Source organism: Oreochromis niloticus, linkage group LG22 (assembly GCF_001858045.2).
Source record: "Oreochromis niloticus isolate F11D_XX linkage group LG22, O_niloticus_UMD_NMBU, whole genome shotgun sequence".
Lineage (NCBI taxonomy): Eukaryota > Metazoa > Chordata > Actinopteri > Cichliformes > Cichlidae > Oreochromis > Oreochromis niloticus.
In genome coordinates, this window is record NC_031985.2 from 12,549,043 (window position 1) to 12,563,627 (window position 14,585).

The 14,585-nt window shown below is 37.7% G+C and overlaps 1 long non-coding RNA gene across 2 annotated transcripts; it reads right to left on the reverse strand.

Annotated features, from left to right (window-relative positions):
• Window positions 1–102: 102 nt before the first annotated feature.
• Window positions 103–14,384, reverse strand: LOC112843570 (uncharacterized). Of its 2 annotated transcripts, XR_003216008.1 has the most exons (4): window positions 14,225–14,384; window positions 12,709–12,763; window positions 4,219–4,511; window positions 103–4,101 (listed from the first exon to the last, which is right to left on the reverse strand). It is a non-coding gene; the product is annotated as an uncharacterized LOC112843570 (long non-coding RNA). The 2 variants fall into 2 exon arrangements; XR_003216007.1 differs by having other exon boundaries at window positions 103–4,511.
• Window positions 14,385–14,585: the final 201 nt, after the last annotated feature.

Consider the following 14,585-nt stretch of genomic DNA (forward strand, 5'->3'; position numbering starts at 1 on the left):
GACTCATGCTAATACTTTAATGTAGGTTTTCAAGTGTTAATATAAAAATCAGAGCAAATATTGTTGTTTAATTTGCTGTTCGAGCTTTTTTTATAATAGCAAATCAAAATCTATGTCGCATTCGAAACATTTTTAAGACTATTTACTAAGTACTCTAAAGTACTCTCTTGTAGTTTTTGTTTCTCTGAAGAGGCCACTGTAGTTTTATTACCTAAAGTACATGTATTACAGTGTTAGTCATTTCAGTTGTTTTGCGCTGTGATTCAGATGTTGTTGAGGCAGAACACAATCATACATCATGCCTTCTCTGTGACTAATATCACAAGCTCCAGATTTGGACACAACCTTGATGTTGTGATCCTGAAGCTACCGGAGTTTATCCTCTCGGCATCTGGCTGCGAGGTAGAGGGGACCGAGAGAAAGCATCTGTGGGGTCTCGTCCTCACCCCCCTTCCCAGAGACGCGCCGAGCAACACTTGGCGCTGGCCCAGTGATGAGGTGGCTGGAGTATTAACTCCAACTTCCCCAAAGTGGAAGGTTAAAACCCTTTCACAGTGTCCTCCCTCCCTCCCACTGCAGCAGCAGCACAGAGCATATGGCCAACAACAAAATTTCTGCTCCTTTAAAAATGGAAATACTGAAAACGTTCCTTTTGAAGCAAACTCGGTGGATCTAAAGCTGCTTTAAGAAGTGATTAAAGGGTCCGTTACTGGGCTGTAGCGATTTATCATGCACATATTGTCCCAATTAGCACGATTATGGTGATGGCGCAGGGTGCTTGACCTTCTAGCACCATCCTCATTTGTATCATGTCAACTCAAAAACAGCTCCTAAATCACTGCTCCTCACTCCCTGAACAAATTACCTCGCACTATTTAAATCTGCAATCCCAAAGACACCGAAAAGAGACATATTTAGGAGTGAACTTTCCGAAAAGTGATTTTTACCCTGCTACAGAGTAAGTATTGGATAATCTGGGGCAGTAATAAGTAAGAAGAAAAATTACTTTGGGTCCTTTAAAATAGTAGTTTTTTTAAGGAAAAAAAATTAAATATATAGTCTTCACAATTGCATAAAAAAAATAAAGTATAATAAAGTTTTCCAATTTATGTAGAATACTTTATGAGACATAACAATTTTTTAAAGCAAGTGAAACCTTTTTAAGTTTTAAAGAAATAGAATATTGAGTACTTTGAAAATGCCTGGAAACGTGTAGATACAAATTAATAAAACATCCACACATATATTAAGTACAACATGGACACAAAGTAGCAGGGAATTCCAAAATAGATACAAAGTTAATACAGAGAAATTAGAAATTTTATACAAAGTAGTCACAAAATGATGAATAAAGTATCAAGTAAATACCAAATTATTACTAAAGAACTAAAAGACAATATGATGTATGTCATACACAAAGCAGAACAACTATAAGGTGCGTTCACATTAGGAAGTAGATTTAAAGTAGAATTAAAAAAGCAGATACAGGGTATCTACTTTACCCTGCATATATATACATACATATATAAGAACTGAGTTGAGCTGTTACAGGAAAAAACAAATGACATTTCTGATTTGCGACATTATTTTCTGATGATACAACAAGAACAATATCCTCTGTGTGAACAGTAAGTGTGTACAGTACTCTATGTGTTGCTCTGCCCACGCCGTCGTCTGCAGGTGGAGAGCGAGAAGCGGGGACAATGACGCTCCTCAGGCCTGCCCGTGTATTGAACTGAATCTCTGGATGTTTTGTTTTGGCTCATGGCTGATGTGTCAGCTCGTATGTCTGTGTCACACCACTGGCCAAGGCAACCTCCCAACTGGGTTTTTGGGTGTACGTGTGTTGGTAACAGAGAGTATGGAGAAGCACAGATTCAGGAGGGGTGGAGTCGGGGGGGTCAGTCTTCGAAGGGACCACATGGAAATGAGACCCATTCATCCCTCCACCCGTAACCCCCCCAATTGGCATATGGCATGGCATTGTCCTTGGCCGCTGAGCCAGAAGTGATGCAATTTGTTGGCATGTCCTGTCATTTCACAAACTACCCATCCCATTGAGGCCTCCAGAAAACAACAACAGAAGACATGGAAGGGCAGCCAACAGCTCCGTTTCCACTGATGCCCTGCCAAACTCAGTCAAGAGGGAAATGAAAAATAACTTGAGTTCAAACACTCAAACATTTACCAATATTAATTTAGGCTTTCATATCGGAATGAACAAAAAAATTCAAATGCTGCTGGAAATGAGATGTTTGGAGAAGCTTTGGTATTTGTTACAACAGTAAAGCCATGAAAGCAGGCATTACAGTGACACTTGAATTAAAAAGTACTGAAAATGTCAAAGTACTGGTTAGAAGTTTTAGTTTAAAACAAGTTGAAGAAATTAAATATAGATGTGCTGAAGTGCAGAAAGTCGTTGTAGGTTTGGTTGAAGTTCACTGAAGGTGTTGAAGTGTCGTAATTCCAGGTGACTGAAGTGGAAATCATGAAATTATTACGAGCCATTTAAAGTGTGTGAACCAAAAGAAGCTGTTAGTATAAGTGTTGAGTGGGATGTAACGACAAGTAATGAATGTCTACAAATCAAAGATATGAATGGAAAGATGTATTAAACTATGCAGAACTTTATTTCAATATATTTTCAATTCACAGATATTCAAAGGTCAAAACCTAACAATTGAAAGGGTTTGAGGTGACAGCTGAAGAGCCAGAATTAAAGGCAGTTAAAATGCATCAGAAGTTTCAGCTGTCAGAAAAAGTGATTAATTTACTAATATACTGCTAGTTTTTCAGTTGAAATATCAGAAATACTTGAAAACCGTTGTGATTAAAATATAAAGACTGAAGTATCAGATTAAATAAAAGGGCTGAAAGTGGAAGATTACTGTAAGCAGAAATTCAGAGCCTGAGAGGAGTTGAAAGGTCATATAAGTTGCAGGGGACAAATTCAGCTTGAATGGCCAGCTGACACTGAAGGCCTGAAATAACCAAGTGGGAGTTTCTTGCATGAACTCAAAGGTTAAAGTTCAGCTTCGGGCCATCAGGTTTCAAGTAAGTCATATTACTCTAGAAATTCGTTTATATGTGTTGTCCTTTTTGGCAGATCAATTTATAATACAAGTGCAAAGAGTGTGTAACCAAGGAGCAGCAATTTATTAGAAATGGTAAATGGACTGATTCTTATATAGCACTTTTCTAATCTATCATCGAACCACCAACCTTCGATCAGTAGATGACCCGCTCTAGCCCTGAGCTACAACCACCTTTCTTTAACTTTATTATATTACATGATACTGAGCATTTATTTTTGGATATCAAAGTAGCACTCAGACGAGTTTAAGGATACGTTCAGAGCTGAAATATCTATAGAGGAAAAATAGGTTCTAAACTTTTTAAAACATTTACTGTTTCAGTAAATTTTTGTTTTGGTTTTTAAAATTTTGTTCTGTTGTTAGTACACAAAACATCTAGAAACTGCATTTTATTTGAAAAGCTGTAAAAAACTTTAAAATTACTTTGTGCCTTCTTTTAAATCTCTTTAAGGGATCACTTTTCCTTAAAATAAACAAATGCAAGTCATCTTTAGAGCTCCAGCTGAGCATTGGATGTAGCTTCTTCTTTATAAAGCACCTCGTCACTTTTTATTTTTTTAATATATGAATTTCAATAACACTGCTTCAATAACACTTCTTATTGCAAAAAAAAGGGGAGAAAAAAATGAAACGATATTAAGGCAAGATTATGGGATGCTTTTATGGGAAAGTTTTTTTCCTTTTTACTTTGAGCCTATGCTTGACCCCAAGCTGTCTAATGTTTAATTAACTCTCACAGACTTGACGAAGGGAGGAGGCAAAATCTTCAAAGAATATGACCAGTGCTTTGTGAAACATTAAATCCAGCTCCAGATCCTTTTGTGCAGAGTTTGCTCATAGTTGACCTCACCTTCTGTTGGGATATCCTGTTGAAAGACACGGCCGGCTTGGACCGCCCAAACAAAGAGGATTTCCCTCCAGGGGAACTCTGAGCTATCAGTGGGAGATGCTGCTGCTGCCGATGCTCTTGTCATCTGTCTGATCTGTTACTTATAAAGACCCAGGCCTGTAAAGGATCAGCAAAAAGATCTGTTGTTGTTTTTCTGTCATGTGTTTGCGTGCAAATCTGTCAGACTCTTATCGTCGCTGCTGTAGTGACAGATCCTCTCGTTTATTAACTCACAAATTTAAGTTTGTTGTATTCTGGCTGTAACTGTTTCCAGGGTGAACACATTTCATTTGGATTTTAAAGTCTTTAATTACAAATGGGTTCATTTCTGATCACCAGTAGATTTTCTTCTTCTGAGTTGGGGGTGAATCTCTGTCTGCTGCCTCTACTGGTGACAAATCCGTCTCACTGGCGGCAGATTTAATCTTGTCTGTGGCAACTGCACAACTGCCCTTCATCCCAGTATACTGGATCATCTCAGATGTACAGTGCATTCTTTTCTGTTTATGAGATGTTGGAGCAGGTCCCTGAAAACAGCAGTATGCATTGTTAGAATATTCACTGACAGATGTTCAACAGTAGTAAAATATGCTTTGCAATCGCCAAGACTATAATTATACTGGTGATTTGCTGTGACACTTGTTTGACAAATTGCTGCTGCCTTTAAAGCAGACAGTGAAAATAAATGTGTTACGCTGAACAAAGAAGAAAACTATTCAACTGGAATTGCTGCAATTAACTTTTAACCGGGATATCCTCTCAGTTTAATATCCAGTTTTCGAGGTAGCTTCATCATCATGGCTTTATTCTCTCTGTTAGAATTTAATTCAGTTGTACAGTGTAAAATCTGTAATGCTTGCCAACTTGTTGCCTCAAAAGAAGATTAAATATACAGGAAATCAACTTAAGAGAGGCTATTTTTTTATTTTGAGTTTGCAAAATTTATGAAAGATAAAGTCATGTAACTCCACAGTGAAGGAGCTGCACTTAATTTGAAATTTAATTGAATTCATACACATTTAGATAAGAACATTTTTCAGATAAATTGTAAGTGTGCAATATGCCCCACATACCACACACTGAACAACACTTTCTACAACTATATACAATCGTATTCCAGATATAATTAAAATAAAATGTAGAAAAATCATGTTGAATGTGTATATAGGGCGTAGTTTGTTTTTAGAAAGTTAAGAGATCTGAGGCGTAACAAGAACACTTTTTAACATTTAAACAACAACACTTTATACAACCTTACACAATTTTAGTTTAGCAAATTTTACGATAAATTAGGAAAATATCACTTTGAATGGCCTAGATTTTTTCATGAAAGAGTTCTTTATATTCAGTGGCTCTAGTCCATCGTAGTGGTTTTTAGCGGAACGAGATACAAATCCCACTGTGATGACCTGTTGTGAAATTCTTCTATTACAGAATTTGACACATTTCTGTGGCCGATACACTGCAAACTGACATTTTTTCCCCAAGATTTTAATAAGAAAGCTTCATACAACCTTAGATAATCATATCGTAAAATAAATTAAGAAACTACCACCATTAGGTTTTTTTTCTCTTCAGAAGATTAGAGGTATCAGTTTTTAACACATTTTTTATCACTTGTGTAGTGCATGCTTACCCAAATTAATAACAGAATAGTTCATAATTTTAAATCAAACCAAATGGATAATTGGATAGAGGTTTGTAGCACAGGCATCATCCATCATTTCAGCTGACCAAATAAATAACTGAAAGGTCAAAGAGGCAGAGGGGGGAGGTTTCTTCCCTTCCAATCGTCCAATCGTCAGATTACCGCTGGGTGAAGTTGAGGTGACAGTGTCCCAGCTGGAGATGAATGGTGAGGAGGTGTTCAGGATAAACCAGGAGAGCTGTTCTCCTGACAGCTGGGTCACAGCATGGCTAACAGCTTGTCATTTTTAAGGGTCAGCAGATTTGTATGAGATCCTTCCTTTTCTTTCCTTTCATTTGTTCCTTCCTGATTCTTCTTTTAATTCCTGTTTCCTGCATTCCTGCTTTTTTTAAAATTCCATTATCTTTGTGTTCATTCAGTTTACTTTCATTCTTCCTTCATTTTCATCCTTATTTGATGCTAAACTGCATTGTATTAATTGTTTCCTTTCCTTTCTTGTTTTACTTCCACGTCCTTGTTCCCTAACTATTACTGTACAGTGCTGTAACTATGTCCAGCTGTGCCCTGGTCTTTCTAATGCTTGTTTCCTTTCCTTCCCTTTCTTTTCCTTTCCTTTCCTTTTTCCTTTCCTTTCCTTTTGTTCCTAAACTATTAGTGATTATTACTGTAAGTGTGTCCAGCTGTGTCCCTGGCTTTCTCTTATCCATCCTTTTTCTTCTTTTTTTAAAATTCTTTCCTTTTCCATTCCTTTGATATGCCCTCCCTGCTTTCTCTTTCCGTTCTTTTCCTTTCCATTGCACTTCACATTCATTTTGAGCTAAATGTATGCCAAATATATGGCTAATTTACTCTCTCTTTTAAACTTGAAAATGCATATTACATTATACCCTTCATTGCTCCCAGTTACTTGGATTTATCAAAATAATTTGTTTATAAGAGACAAAAATAAAATATCCCTTCATATCCCTGCTTACTGTAAAGACTTGTTCTTTTTTGGTCTTTTCTTTATAGTCTGCCGCTTGTCTTTCTTCATCAATTAGGAAATGTGTTGGCATCACAGGAAAAGAGTTGAGTAATGCTGATGATGTCATTGATAAAACCCACCGCTTACAAATCACAACAAAATCATAAATCATCTCACAGATGTCTCCTTCATTCGATTAACACAGTGTCCATATGGTTCGCTGTAGTATATCAATCAGCAGAAGATGCCAGCCGCTCGCTGGCCTCTCCTCAGCCGAGGCAGGCCTTAATGGAGAACACGTAGTAATACATAAAGCTCCTCAGGTTTTACAGTTTTCAAATGTTTGTTGATACCGTTGTGTAGCCCGAGCTGTTAGTTTCACCACTGCAGACTGTCATCTTTTATTGGTGTCAAAGTGTTTGCCAGTTTTTCGACACTTCTTCTATTTTATTTTTATGAGAATCCAATTTGCAGACACAGCCATTTGCATTTCCCATAAAGTGAAGCTCTTAGCGACTGCTCAAAGCCTGATCTTTCAGGACTCTGAAGGTAGCACGAGTTTATGATAATTTCACACACAATGAGGCTGCTGCTGTGAGCTTTGTAACGCTAGCAGGCCTCAATGCTCCCTCTCTGCATATCAAAAACAAAACCGTTTATGCACCGCAACTGAACTCATCTCATCTCTCATCTGAAGACTCATCCGACCATTATAGTTTTGAAAAAGATCTCAGAAATGATGCGGACAATAATGAAGGGATTTCAGGCTGCAGATATGAGCTCGGTGCACTAATTATCACATTGTTGCAAATGTATTCCAACGTGTTTCAAGTTCACTCTATTGATTTCAGCGTTGTTCTCTCTTAATAACATTTCTTTTATGTCTGTCAGACCTCATGCATTAGTCTGTGGGTCTCATTTACATTCAGGTCCAAAGCTCCACAAATGACACTATAAAACCTTTGAAGTAAGTGAATATGATTTATTCATTTTAGCTTCTTTTTAGCTGACCTTTTTTTTCCAACCTGTCAGTGCTACTAAATTCAAGAGCATCGTTTTTAGGGGAAATTTGGCCAAGGCGTGAGCCTCGTCTCATACTGCAAGTACCTGGAAGAAAGGAGGTGGCAAAGACAAAGACACAAACAAAGAAAAGCAGATTATGGAGCTACTAGACGGTCACGACATCACGCCTTTCACTTCACTATTGGTGTGGTCAAAAGAAATCCTGAAAGTGATATTACTGCAATATTTATTGAAACTTATTAAAGCAATCTGTTAAATTAATCAGTGTCGTGTTTACTCCTTACACTGAGGTCCTGCACTCTTTCTTGGTTACTGCTGAAAGATTTATCAATATTATTATTAAATTTCATTCTTTTCGTCCTTCATAAGTTCATAAGAGCAGCATTTCCACATTCTCATTTTACACAAACAGGAAATGCCGTAGTCATGACAAAAGCCAATCAGGATTGACCTGACTAATTAACACCATGCATACATGTGTATCAGTAGGCAACGGACAGCACTTCTATTAAGTTTATACTATTAACAAATCAAAAACAGAGGTACCACTTCTTAGGCATTTGGATTAGATGACATAAACAAGTCAATAAATACAAACAAATGTAAATTGCCACAGTTCATCAGTGAACATATACGGTGACAGTTATCCAGTAGATTACACACTTGGGGCTAAAAGACAAAGAGACCAGTAGGAATACTGAGTGCAATCAATAACTAATAAAAGTAACCTTCAATATATACAGTATTAACTTAACAGGTCAAAGAAAAATAACCTTTTGAGACTATATGAGCCCTCTTATGCTCACACCCCAGGACTTCAGGTTAAAGTCTGGACTTTGACTGGTCCTTTGCAACAAATGGTTTGCAGGGGACCATGGTCAGCTCAGTGACTGCAAGATTCCCAGGTCAAAAGGCCAAATCATGAACCCTCCACCCTGATATGCTGGGTTTGGTTCTCTCCAAAAATGCCACTGTGCATTATGACCAACATCTCGACTTTGGCTTTGTTTGTCAAGAAGACATTGTTCCAGATGGAATTTTACAAACTTAAAATATGCTGTTGTGTTCTCTGTATGGAGAAGAGGAGAAGAGGCTTGCTCCTTTGTGCAGGAACTTTAAGATTGAAATGCTAACTGTAAACCTACTGTAAGCCTGTAGAGTCTGAAATGCAACTTGTGGGTTTTTTGCCATTTCTCTGTCCTTAGGATGAATTGCTGCATCCACTCCTAAGAAGATTGTTGCATTGACACACTCCTGAACTGCCAAAACTTCTGCTTTACTAGAGGTGCTGATGATCACTTAATCAAGTGCATTTGATTAGCACACCGGGCTGTTACTTAGCCTTTTGATCCCTATGGAAGCAGTAAGGGTGTGCTTATAGTCCTGTGAAAACTTTCTTTAGGTCACATGACTGTATAACCACTATATTGCCAAAAGTATTCGCTCATCCAATCATTGAATTCAGGTGTTCCAGTCACTTCCGTGGTCACAGGTGTATAAAATTAAGGTATGCAGACTGCTTCTACAAACATTTGTGACTTTCAGGGGCTCAGTGAATTCCAGAGTGGTAAGTGATGGGATGCCACATGTGCAACAGTATTGTGTATTCATTATTAACTCATTATTGATATTTATATCTTAAATATAGCTGATAATAAGCTGCTACTGTGTCGCTAGTGCTAAAATGGACTTTTATGTATGTAAGATAGCAGCAGGGAGATAAGAGACATGAAAAGTAAGCAAATAATTTGAGATGCTTTAAATTTAAAGTTTTACAAAAATTGTCAGCTATTGCAAATATAGGAAATACTACTTGTGTATCTTGTATTTGTTAATCTGTATCCTTGAACTGATAGAACTTGTTTTGCAGCCCAATTTCAATTAACAGAAAAATTCACACATTTCAAATAATAGTTTATCTGTGTTGTGAGAAGTATTTTTTTTAACTGTAGTGTAATTTTTAACTGTAGCTTATAGTTTACTTTTTTTTTTTACCTTTAATTTGTGAACTCCTGTAGTAAGATTGACCATGTTAGGACCATGTTAGGACCCATTAACCATCATTTCGGATTCTGATACAGGAAAAACAGGAAGTAAACAGAACAAACCACCAACCACACAATGACATGCATTTCATTCAAACGTTTTGGCAGAGGAAATTAGATCATACAGTGTTGTGATAAACTACTTGCCCACTTCTTGATTTCTTATTATTTTCATATTTGTTAAACTTAAATGTTTGAAATCATCTGGTTCACATCATTGTGGAGGAATTTTTGCCTCTCTTCTTTCCAGAATTGTTTATTTCAAGCATGAACGGCTGTTTAACAGTTGATTTGGAGCAAGGACTCGTCCACAGATTGACTAGGCCACTCCAAAACATAAGCCAAGGGTGCTTGAGCTTCAGGCCATGAACTGATGGCTGGACATTCTCCTGGTTGAGAGCAGAATTCATGATTCCATCATGAACTGTCCAGGTCCTGAAGCAGCAAAGCGGCCTCAGACCATCACACTCCCACCACCATGCTTGACTGTTGGGATGACGTTCTTTGTCTGAAATGCTTTGTTAGTTTTACAGCAGATGTAACGAGACTCAAACCTCCAAAAATGTCAGCCTTTTTGTTCTTTTTGGTCCTGATTTTCTCTCCCATGGATGCAATTTTTGCCCCGTCTCTTTCTTATTGTTAAATCATGAATTCTGACCTAAACTTTTGACCTCATGGATGAGTTGTTGACGCGCTCTTGGAATAATTTTGGCAGATTGGTCACCCCTGGGAAGGCTCACCACTGTTTCTAATGGCTCTCACTGTGGTTCATTGGAGTCCCAAAGCCTTAGAAATGGCTTTGTAATCCTTTCCCAACTAACAGTTATCAATGATGTTGCTTCTTAGCTGTTTCTTCAGATCCTGGCATTATAAGATCTTTCGTCCTGTTTTGTCAGGCAGGTTCTATTTAAGTGATTTCTTGAATCAGCACTTCTGGTTAATCACAGTCATAGGGAATAGTTGGTTTGAACAATGTTTTTTCCCCTTAATAAATAAAATCATCATTTAAAAAATGGTTTTTTTTATTCATTTGGTTATCCTTGTCTAATATTAAAGTTTCACAATCTGAAATAGTTAAGTATGGCGAATGTAAAACTAAGAAATCTTGAAGGGGGCTCATCTGCAGTGATACATTCATTTATACCTTTTTTCCTGCTGTTTCATTTGGTTTGCACATCAGCAGAAAGAGAATTCACTTTCCATCTGAATTCACTGGTGGATCCTCACTCATTTTGGATTGAATAGCTCATATATACGCCTCATTGTCAACTGAGTGTTGTCTGGTGGGTACTTGAAAATGCATTAACCTACAAACCAGGGGGAATAAGCCAGAGAGGTTCCATGTAAAACCAGTGAACCCATTAAAAGGGCTGATCAGAGCGTTCTCTTTATGAGTGTCTCCACTTCATCCTAATGTAGCTTTTAGATGATGCTAATAGATCACAGGCCGTTGTGATCAGACAAGGTAATGGACCTTTGTCACAGCTTGCTGAGTATGGCTTCAGGCAAAACACGCACATACACACACACACATAGACATACACACACGTATGCACGTGCACTGACAGACGCACAAACACATCTGCATACAAAGGGAACAGACACATGCATAAACACGGGCATGCAAGTACAAACACACTCCCATCCTCACTCACACACACAGTAGAACAATGACCCTAATTAATAACGATTAGTCTTCTCTTAAACACACTCACAAAATGTGCAAATGGAACAATAAATATAGCTCTTAAACATGGCTTTTACAAGTGAGCTGAAACAATCTCCACTAATCATTAGCAAACATCGCCCCGATTTGTCATTATTACTCTGTGATGCGTGGAAAGGCAGATAAACCGGGGTTCAGGTCTGGCACAGAGCGCGGCTCGTCAAAGTTTAGAGTGAGAATCAAACAGCTCTGAAAGTGCAAATACAAACTCAGATCAGACAGAGAGGAAATTTAGTTTAGTGGTGGAGTTTTAAGTACTGCTCTTAGGGTAGAATTACATACATTTGAACTTTCTCTTTAGTGTTTGATACCTCTAAATGTCAGAGTACTGTGGAGTTTTACATGTATCTGACAGCTAAAGGTTCAGTCACTTTGTAACCTTTTAGGTGAAGATTTTAAAGAAAAAATATGATGCATGAATATCATCTTGCAATCAAATAATTACTGATAATACTTGATATTTCCTCCACTTGAAACATGTCTGTTTTGGTTAATATTTATGGTATATTAGCTTTATTATCATCCTAGGTGAATATACAGATGCACAAGCAGCAGAGAAACCAGTATAAGATTTTTACCCCCAGTGGATCATTTTTCAATGAGCAGTACTGTTGATAAAGAATCCGGTTTTAACCCGAACCACAATCTTTTCTGAGCCTTAACCTTAATTTGTTTTTATTGACTAAACAAGATACTTTTGGTTAACAAAATCTAACCAAGTGGATTTTATTTTTCAGAGAAAAAACCCATTGACCTGACTTTATTCTTGGGAACAACAAAAGGTTTAATTATGAATTTTTATGCACAGGTCTATTTCGAAGCTGCGGTAGGATGAAATCAGGAAAAGGCAAAAAAGGCAGCTGTTCTTTTCTTTGAATCAAATGCAGACATTATAAAAGTTTTGGATCTGAAAAGTGAAGCCAACACAGAAATGCCTTGGCCAGCAGGGGGCGACTCCCTCTGTGACCTCGTAAACACTTTCCTGACGAGTTTATAGCAGCTGAGTTGCTTCTTTCAGGTCATACTGAATTAAACATTAAGTTCATTTTGTGACCTATGGTCAGGACTTCATTAACCACGGGGCGATGTCACATATGTCCATCTTTATATACAGTCTATGGATTCAAATCTTTTCTCCCATTGTCCATTCATTAATTACACCAATGGTCAGAAAGGAATAAATGCAGGAGGGTAGTTAATTTTTAGACCCCTTCAATTATAATATGCTGAAAGGCTATTAGTGAGTTTATTTTGTCAAAAATATGTCATCAGCACCAGACTCGAGCATATAATCCTGCTAAAAAGGGCTTCAGCATACCTGCAGGCCACGGCTCCTCATTCTCCTGTTCCCTTCCTGGTTTTGTCTACAGTCACTAGTGAAGGTAATAATATAAAAAAAACAGATTATGATTATGAAAGAATGAGAATACATTGTGCTGCAGTTTGGTTTTGTTTGTTGGAAAAAATATAATTTAAAATGTCATGACCGCAGTCAGTTAATTAAGTGGGTGATATTCCCCTTTGGGTTGACAGTATACTAAATATAAAGGGATAATGGGACTTTTTGGGAGGCATTTAAGTCCTCTGTTCATTTATTTCTAAATGTAGTGTCATCCCTGCTTGTTCCAAATGTCTCTTTTGAGACAGCTTTACATGTTTTTTTTTATGAAATGCTAAATGGTTTTCAGCCTTCAGGCCTCTTCTGATCTTTCATCAGTGACACAACCTAAACAAAGAAAAGTCTACTTTGGCCCCCACACTCCACGTTACGAAACCAAAGACAGAGCAGCAAATTCAGTTTCAATTCAATTCAATTTTATTTATACAGCGCCAACTCACAACAAGCCGATTTTTATTGTAAGGTAGACCCTACAATAACACTGCTGAAGGTATTAGTTAAAGAAGTAGAGGGTTCAATCGGATCAATATGACTTTCAGGTCAAGCAGTTTTTTTATAAATGTATTAATTGATCACATTTAGGTTTTTAGACTTTTGGTTGGACAAAACAAGCAACTTGCAGACATCACGTGTTGCCAATTTTTCTAAACTCTTTACACTTAAAAGTATTTACAACCAGTATATTACTTATTAAAGGACCTGACTGTGCTTAAGTGGTTAACACGCTCAGTTGTACATATATATATATACATATGTATATGTATACATATATACGTATACATATGGCAGAGGTAGAGGACCCGAGCTTGAAGGATAAACCGCCCGCAGGGGCGTGCTGGGTGTTTTTTATATATATATATATATATTTACTTTCTGATTCAAGGGCTGATCTGATTTGAATTGGATTCTAAATTCATTGTTTTTTAAACAATGAAAATGTGTTTTATCTAAATATAACTGAATGTGCTCGTCTTTCCCCTCAGTATCATTTCCTCCATCAGTGACCTGTCCATCAGAGCATCACTTCTGACAAACAGCTTATTGTCTCAGTCCAGAGAGAGCAGAGATAGTGGTGATAGTGGTTAATAGAGGACATAAAAAATAATGATTAGCCTACTATGTAAATGGCAATTAAAGGACACTAAGTGCTGCAGGCGCTGTCCTTGCATTACGAGGCTGGTTTTGATAGGAACACACACAGCTGCTGAGAGCCACTGGCCTCTGACACTCATTTGTCAAAATGAGACGGGGGTCGGGGGGGATCTGGCACTATGCGTTAAATCAATTAAGCATAATGGAAAAAAGTGATCAGAGCGATTAGTCCACTCCCTCTCAACCATATGGCTAAAAAGGCTTTAAATGTGTATGGAAAGTGCAAATAGAAGTGAACAACTAAATGAGAATCACTGGAGCTAAACACGTTTTGCTTTCTTACCCAAAAACGAAACATTTGAGCCCGTTTCATCAAAATCAAATCCCGAATGCCAGAAATGGAGACCAAACTGCTGTGGTGTGCTGCTGGAAATGAGCATCATTAGTTTTACTTTAACTCAAAGAGCTCTCAGTCTAATTGAAGGGGTGGGGGTCTACGCGAAGCTGCTGCTCTGATGAAGAAGGCGAAGGGGCGAAGGAGCACAAAGGCAGAAGAATCAACTGCATCAAACAGCAACAGATGCACAGAGAGGTGGTGCAAATCCTCACTGATTTATCTCTTCAAACACCGAGTGCAAACACAGCACAGGGAAACTCGAAGTGATTTGCATGCATAGAAGTGCACTGCCACCTAGTGAGAGTTT